Source organism: Phyllostomus discolor, chromosome 4 (assembly GCF_004126475.2).
Source record: "Phyllostomus discolor isolate MPI-MPIP mPhyDis1 chromosome 4, mPhyDis1.pri.v3, whole genome shotgun sequence".
Lineage (NCBI taxonomy): Eukaryota > Metazoa > Chordata > Mammalia > Chiroptera > Phyllostomidae > Phyllostomus > Phyllostomus discolor.
Window position 1 is genome coordinate 92,044,457 of NC_040906.2, and position 9,077 is coordinate 92,053,533.

General features: G+C 39.1%; 1 pseudogene; it reads right to left on the minus strand.

The window, feature by feature from the left end:
• Positions 1–341: 341 nt before the first annotated feature.
• On the minus strand, positions 342–924 carry LOC118499885 (annotated as a pseudogene).
• Positions 925–9,077: the final 8,153 nt, after the last annotated feature.

Sequence of the window (9,077 nt, forward strand, 5' to 3'; positions counted from 1 at the left end):
TTCTTTTTCTTTCTCTCTTCTTTTCTCTCTCTCTCTTTCTCAAATCAGTAAACATATCCTCAGAGGAGGACTAAAAAAATGGTGTAGTTATAGCTATATTTAATATTTTTGTCTTTTTACCATTATACTAGAGTTAGATGATTAACACATATTTATTACACTTTTAAAGTATTCTAAATCTGACTAAATACTTGCCTTTATCAGTGTATTGTTTATTTATATGTTTTCATGTTATCAGTTGGTGTAGTTTCATTTCAAACTGAAGAACCTCTTTCAGCATTTTTTAAATGCAAATCTACTGGTGATGAGCTACTTTGACTTTGGTTTCTGAAAATAGATATTTTTATTAGCATGTATTAGATGCTGAATTTACCCCTCAGCTGTAAGTTGTTGTTTCTTCAGTTTCTTCTGGGATATCTTTTTCCTTTGTGCAACCACCTCTCCTGGATTAGGAACAATCTGCTCTTTTTCAGTGAGGACCATCTCGATGTGTCAGGGAGAACCCATGTATGGGTTAATCTGCCCATGAACCCTGTAGGTTCTGTGCTGCATCTAGGAAGGTTTGTTCACCTGGATATTCTCTATGACCAGAAAATGTACATCTAGATCCTTAAATTCAGCATTACTCTCTGCATTTTTAAGCGTGTGTAACAAATATTCAGCACTCTTTTTGGGCTACTAACCCTGTGTCAAGCCCTAACTTTTGGCCTGGGCACAGCCACCTACTCTACCACTGTAATAATGGAATGGCTCATATTGCTGCTGTAAAGTGTCATCCTTCAGATACTCAGTGGCTTTTGGATATAAGCATACCCTTATGGTCTGTGCAGTTTCATGCACATCGTTAAACTGAACATGAAGATTTGAGTCTCTTAATTTGCATGACTTTGTGGTGTTTTCTGGGTCAAGTGAATACTGAACCATTTTCAGAGGTCACCTCTGGCTTCTTTTGGAACTCTTTGGCTTTTGTGGGGAAAGTATTTCACCTGATTTGAAGAACAGCTTTGATGGATAAAGTATTATTAGTTGGCAGTTTCTTTTTTTCAACACTTTGAATATGTCGTCCCATCCTCTCTTGACCTGCAAGGTCTGTAGTGAGAAATTTGATGATATCCTCATGGAGGTTCCCTTGTATAAGAGGGAAAATTTTTTTCTTAGGCTATTTTAAAAATTCCCTGTTTTATTTTAAACAATTATACTATAATGTGACTTGGAGAAGATGGTTTCAGATTGAGATGCTGGGGTAATTTATTAGCTTTATCAATTTAGATGTCTAAATTTTTCCCAGGTTTGGAAAATTTTCAGACATTATTTCTTTAAGTGAGCTTTCTATCACTTTTTTCCTCTCTCTCCCTGCTCTGGGAATCCAATGACCTTTCTGTTGTTTCTTTTAATCATGACTATAAATCCTATGCCAGTTACTAGAGGTTTACTGTATTTCTTACTGGAGTTATGTTCCCCTGATTTTGGAATTCCTGTAGCCTTGTATAGGTGTCTGCATATTTGAAAAAGATTTCACCTTTTTTAGACTTTATGGACTGACTTCAGTAAGGGATGACTTTCATCTGTAGGTGGGAAGATGCTGGAGCACTGTGTGACTTCAAGTCTAGTGGTCTAGGGTACAAAATGTAGGTGTATGTGGCATCACTGGGTCATGGGGGTGGGTGGGGCTGGTGGCTCATTGATTCATCACCAATGACTGCATGATCTTTGGCAAGTGCTGTGGGACCCTCAGAGGCTGGAAAGGCTGTTTGGTTCCTCGTCAACACTTTCAAGTCCATCCTCTTAGTACCAAGAAAAGCAACAGTCGTGGTGAGAGCCAGTGGCACACATACACGTGGTCATAGGAATTAACTGTAGGTACCTGTGCAGTTCCAGGGATTGCTTGCAAATATACACATGCTGTTGGGATCCAAGGCAGGCAGTGAGGGCTGGGACCAACAGCAGGAGCACTAGCAGTTCTTTTGGTCCTGGCTGTCACCATTTACCACTTTGTCTGGTGGGTCTTGCCATGTGCACAGGGCAGTGGAGAATGATGCAGGGCGTCAGGCCAGCAACATGCAAGTGCACAGCTAGAATGGTTAGTGCTGACCATGCTCATAGCAGTGTGTGTCAGTTGCAGGGGTTTGGCTGGCATCTTGCACTAACCCACCTGCAGAGTCTTGTAGTGGTTGCTTATACAGTGCCCAGGATCTGGCTAGGATGCATGAAGAGGAGAATGGAGAGAGATTTGGGTAACAGACATTAGCAATCACAAATACTTGTGGAATAAAGCCAGTGAAGTCTGCAGGGGATCCACAGTGACTATGCTGTCCCATAGTTTCTACAGTTGTGAAAGGTGCTAGATATGTCTGTAGAGAGCAGACCATGAGGAAATGTGATTGCTCCTGCTGGGTGAGATTTAGAAAATTGCAAAAAGCCATACAATCACTAGGAAATATGTTGCCAAGCAGATCCTAATTACTAGTGGTCAGTAAGTTAGTAACTTGTCATCATTATTAAATAGAACAATTAAACGTATTTCTATTTACACATTTTGAAAGTACTATGTTCATGTTGAACTTTTAGTATATTCAACAAAATCTAAGAAAAAAAATAATTCTACCTCCCAGAAATACTGTTTCATTTCTGTGCATTTTCTGTACCAGTTTGTATTATAATGTGTGTGTAAAATATATAATGTATACTTGTTTCAAATGTATTTAACACATTTAGTGTTAGCAGTGTCATATTAAGTTTCTTAAAGAGAAATTTCAGCTCTGCTGGTGTGGCTCAGTGTCTTGAGTGCCAGCCTGCAAACCAAAGGGTTGCCGGTTTGATTCCCTGTCAGGTCACATGCCCGGGCTGTGGACAAGGTTCCCATTTGGGAGTGTGAGAGGCAACCACACATTGATGTTTCTCCCCCTCTCTTCTTCTCTCCCTTTCCCTCTCTGTAAAAATAAATAAAGTCTTTTAAAAAAAACAAACTTCAGTGAGCTGGATATTAGTTGACCAACTGTTTATTCAATATTTAATGTGTGCTAGACACTGAAGTTTCAGAAATAAAAATATCCCTCAGGAAACACACAAAGTGTGTAAGTATGTTAAACAGATATGTAAATGCAAAATTATAATGCAGTGTGATTAATGTTTTGATAGTGATAAGTTCTGGGAACCTTGGAAATCATAGGAGACAGAATTCATGTGACCAAGGGAGAGTGTGCAGGTAATGTTTTCATTACCTGGAACAGGTGACATATAAACAGGGTATTGCAACAAGAGTTGAAGATACTTACATAAACAGGTAAGAGAGGGCACCCCAGGGACAACATGTATAAAGCCTTTGATGTATAAGGTTATTTCCAAATACAGTCCTTTGACCTTGGTTTTGTTCAGGAGAAATAGCACACTGTATATATTTTTCTTTATGCCAATAGAGACCTCAGTTTATGGATCCATCAGCATATTGACTTTTTCTTCTATCTGTTCTTCTGAGTCACTTAGAATTCTAGGCTCACCCTTCTGGGGTAAAATTACTCATGGCAGAAAACCTCCTGAATGATTTGCACATAATAGAGCATACAGTATACTGATGCAGGGCTAGGAGGTGACATCATAAAGGCAGCTAAAAATCACTTGCAACAGGTTTGGGTGATGAATGTATCAGGCAGGTCTTTACCCTGGGAGAGGGCATAGATTCAAGTGTGCTCAAGTGGGGTGAAATCTTCCCATCCCAAGAGCCACAACTGCTGTTACAGAGGTTGTAGGGCAGGCACACTTTTTGCTTATTGAAAGCTCTAAAAGGGCAAAGTCCCTGCTCCAGTTTCCTCTAAAATCAAATGGGGAAGAAACCAGAGTTATCTTTATCTGACCAGATCACTTATAAAAAGTCATGAAGCCATAAAAAAATCTTTTTGGTTCATGGAAATTTTCTGTGTTCCCAGACAGTAATACTCTTTCTCACTTTGCTTCTGTTTCATTGTCCACTGCACCTAGAAGCCACCTTGTTAAAAAAGCATATGAAGAGGAGGAATTAATAATTGCAGTAGCTAGCCTTGCAGGGCAACTTATCATGTACTTTTGCACACATATCATTTCTTTGTCTCAGCAACCTAAAGGAGGTAGAGTTATATAGCTGAGAAGATTTGGGGAAGTTAAGGACTCACCTAAAGACACAGCCAGTTGTAGGGTAGGGCTTTAAACCCAGACCTGTCTGACTTCAGACTCTAAATTCTTTTCTCTGTATCATTTGTATGCTAAGCTATGTGGATTTAGGGTGTAATCATTGGCATATTTCAAAACACTGTAATCTTAAAATCAACTTTCTCTGATCCCCACATCCCTCCTTTAGCAAACATCCCATTTCTTTGCTTTCTGAATGGCCAAATCCAAGAGTTATCTATGCCTACTTCTACTTTTATTATTTCTCAAATCTACTCTAATTATACTTTCAGTACCACCTCTCAATAAAATCAGCTTTGTCAAGTTCACTAATGGTCTTTTCTCAGTCCTTTTCCCACCTGGCTTATTAGCACAATTTGATCTATTTTCTCCCTTTAAAACACCTGTTCTTCTACACTGAGCCTTTAGGACTCCATAGTTTCTCTACCCTGCTACCGCTGGCTAGTCCTCAGCTTCCTTTGCTGGTTCATCCTTGTATCAGGGGTTATATTTGATGGCTAATGAGAAAGTTCATCAATACAGTGGCTTAAACAAGGTATGTGTTTTTCTGTCTCATGAAATACGAGTTTCATAGGCTGAGAGTCCAGGACTAGTAAAGTGGCTTCATGAGTTATCAGTGGCCCAGCTGCCTTCTATTTGCTCCACCTTCCACGGTATGTGCTTCTGTTCTCCATGTTGTCTAGTGGAATTAAAATGGTTATTGAAGCTCTACTCATCATAACCACTTTTAAGCAGAAAGGAAAGAGGAAGTACAAAAGGATGCCTTTTGCAAGGTGACCTAAAAACTCCACTGAATGACTATCATTCACTAATCATACACTCTACTTTACTATAAGGAAATTTGGGAAATGTAGTTTTTTTCCTTAACATTGGAACACTACGGCTTTCCCATAATATTAAGGTTCTTTTTATTAGGAAAAGGGGTAAAGTGGTACTGGGAAGGCAACCTGAAGTCTCTGCTATATTCATCATTGTTATGAACTCTAAAACTCAGTCTTCAAACTGCTTCTTTTCTCTGACCATACTAGGTGTCTCTAGGTGTTTTCATCCACTAGGTATACATTCTGACTCCTCAAATTACCTCTTCAGTTTTCATCTTTCCTCTGAACTTCAAAACTGAGTATTTGGTTATTTGCTTTATGTCTCCACCTAGATGTCTAATAACTATCTCAAATGTAACACATCTAAAATTGAACATGCGATTTTCACCTTTAAACTGCTTCCCCTCACCAATTTTCCCATCTCAATAAATTACAACTCCATATGTGTCAGGTCTTCAGGATAAGAATCTTGTTTTCTTTCTCTCATACCTGGAATTTAGAGTTAGCTTCATTTAGGAATTACATTCGGAATCCCCCCAGTGCTCACACCTGCAACTCCCATTTCCACTGTTTCATTTGTTGTTACCTCCCAGCTGGATTTTGATAGCCTCTAACTGGCCTTCCTGTTTCCAACCTTGTCCACTTAATTTTTTCTCCATTCAATTGCTAGAGTGATCCTTAGTAGAATGTAAGGGGTCATTTTTATTTTTGTTCAAAGCCCCCCAATTTCTTCCCATCAAAGTGGAATCCAACTCTTTACCTTGAGCCTTCAGTGTTTTTCATTACCTGGCTTCACACTCACCTCTTCTCCTTATCTACCTTCTTCACTCAGGTCCAGGAGCTCTGGACATCTTGCTGTCCCTTGAACACACTGAGCATGCTACAGGTTTAGGGTCTTGGAACTATGTCTTTTCCCAATGCATTGTTACTCCAAATATCTTCATATAGTTATTGCCTCAATATCATCTTTGGGAGAGACCTTCTCTGATCATTTACATGAAACTGCACCTGCTCTTTCAATATTTTCTTCTTTGCTTAATTCTTTTTAGAATATTTACTGGTATATGACACACTCTTTGTTTGTTTATTATTTGTCTCTCCCTCCCCCAACAATGTAAACTTCATGAGAACCATGATCATCTGTTTTGTTTCCTGCTGTATCTCTAGCTCCCAGAACAGGACTTGGCACAGGGTAGATCCTGATTAAAACCTTATAGAATTACTGAATGAATAACTGTCGTGGCAATGGCATTATAAAAGTGTGAGGGTTAAGCTCCCCTATGGAGGAGTGGTCTGTTAATCTGCTCTCCATCTGACATGAAATGTTTCCCTAATTCTTGGAGCTGTATCTCATAGCCAAACAGGGCAGCAGAATCAGTCTGCTTCAGTGGAGCTATTGAGTTGAGATTTTCCTCTGTATTTACCTTAACTGATGGTTTGGTTCAAGATATGCTTTGTAGGAAATTCATTCCCTCCCAGAGTTTCTTCTGCCAACAGAATACAGACAATAATTTTTTCTTGGCATGATTTTCAACTCAATCTTCTCTGTGTTTGAGAACTCAATTGTAACTGTACAACCATTCCAAATCTCATCATGGTCAAAGCAAATGCTGCATTTGTAGTTTAACCACCCATTCCCTACTGCATCCTGTTCTTCTTATTTTTTCAGCTCCATTGCGGAAGATTGATTTGCTCTGCTTTCCAGTTGGATCCTTAAATCCATAGCTTTAGAGTCCTGGCTATGAAGCATTTTATTTCCTCATGGTGTTTGTCTTAAATTCACATAAATGGAATAGGTAGAACAGGGATTTTGGTACTAATTGTAAAGTACTTGGAATAAAAAAATTAAGTAAAATTCAAAATGTATGATTTATGTTTTCATAGTTGTTCTAGCTATAATGAGCTATGATGACATCTAAAACCTTTGCCCTTTCAGAGCCTTGTTATAAATGACCCCTAAGAAAGTTTTAAGTAGTTAGATCACTTTAAAAAAGAACCCCTTACAAGCAGAAGCATAAAATGGTGTAAAAATTGCCTCTTCAACAAATGGTGTTGGGAGACCTGGACAGCTACATGCAAAAAAATGAAACTTGATCACTAACTTACATCATACATTAGAATAAATTCAAGGTGGATAAAAGACTTAAATATAAGGCGCGGTACTGTAAAAATCCTAGAGGAAAACATAGGCAGGAAAATCTGAGATATTCCATGTGGAAATATTTTCACCAATATGTCCCCTAGAGCAAGGGACATGAAGGAAAGAATAAACAAATGGGATCTTGAGTTCCTGCCAAGATGGAGGCGTAGATAGAAACCCTTAGCTTTCTTACACAACCAAAAGAGGATAACAACCAATCTAAAATCAATAAACAACCAAAATCACCAGAAAATCAAACTGCATGGAACTCCAACAACCAAGGAATTAAAGAAAAAAAAAAACAACCAGAACAACCAGACTGGTAAGACAGACCTCGTGGGCCAACTCAGAAAAATGTTGGCAAGGGGCTGAGGGGTGGGGTTGACTGCTGAGCTCTGTAGAGCTGTGCAGGAGGGACTGACTTAAGGGGAAAACTGAGACTCAGAGCTGACTGTGGGCTAAGGCTGGGGTTGCCATGGTGGGAGATACTTCCAGTCTGACACGAGAGTCTATAAGAAAGTGCACTAGAGATGAGCAGGCAAGCTACATTGTTCCTTCTCTTGCCCCTTGCCCACAGGCAGCACAGCAAAAAAGGTTGCCCTGCCTGGGTGAATACCTCAGGCCCTTCCCATTACAACTTATCAGATGCCCCAAGGAAAAGAAATATGGCCCAAATGAAAGAACACAGCAAAACCTCAGAACTAAGCAATGAGGAGATTGCCAACGATTCTGATGGAGAATTTAAAGCCCTGGTAATCAAAATGCTCACAGAAATGATTGAACTTGGTTGAAAAATGAAAGAACAAATTAAAGATACTCAAAATAAAATAAAGCATAATATTCAGGGAACCAACAGTGACAAGAAGGAAACCAGGATTTAAAGCAACAATTTGTAACAAAAGGAAGAAATAAACATCCAACTGGATCAGAACAAAGAAATAAGAATCCCCAAAAATGAAGAGAGGCTGAATATTCTTTGGGACAATCTGAAACATTCCAATATCTGAATTATAGGGGTACCAGAAGGAGAAGAACAGCAGCAAGAAATTGAAAACTTATTTGAACAAATAATGAAGGAAAACTTCCTCAATCTGGTGAAGAAAATAGACTCCTAGGAAATCCAGGAAGTCCAGAGAGTCCCAAAGAAGTTGGAGCAAAAAAGGAACACACCAAGGCACATCATCAATAAGTTACCCAAGATTAAAGACAAAGAGAAAATCCTAAAAACAGCAAGAGAAAAGGAGACAGTTACCTACAAAGGAGTTCCCATAAGGCTATCAGCTGACTTCTCAAAAGAAACCTTACAGGCAAGAAGAAGGGGCTGGAAAGAAGTATTTGAACTCATGAAAGGCAAGGACCTACATCCAAGATTACTCTATCCAGCAAAACTTTCACTTAGAATGGAAGGGCAGATAAAGTGAATCCCAGAAAAGGTCAAGTTAAAGGAGCTCATCATCACCAAGCCCTTATATGAAATGTTAAAGGGACTTCTCTGAGAAAAAGAAGATAAAACATATGAACAATAAAATGACAACAAACTCACAACTATCAACAAATGGACCAAAAGAAAAGAAAAGAAGGAAAACAAAAACTAAGCAAACAACCAGAACAGGAACAGAATCAGAGAAGTGGACACCACATTGAAGGAGTTCAGTGTGGGGGCTGTGTGGGAAGGGAGGAATGGGGGGAAAAGGTACATGGAAGAAGGAGCATAATTAGTAGGCATAAAATAAATGGGGCAAGAAAAAAATGGCATAGGAAACAGAGGACTCAAAGAGTTTGTATATACAACCCATGGACATGAACTAAGCGGGGCGGGGGGGATGCTGGAGGGTTAGGGGGGACAGGGTGGAGTTGGAATAAAGGAAGAAAAATTGGGAAAATCAATAGCATACTCAATAAAAATACTTAATAAACCAATGGGATCTCATCAAAATAAAAGCTTCTGTATGGCT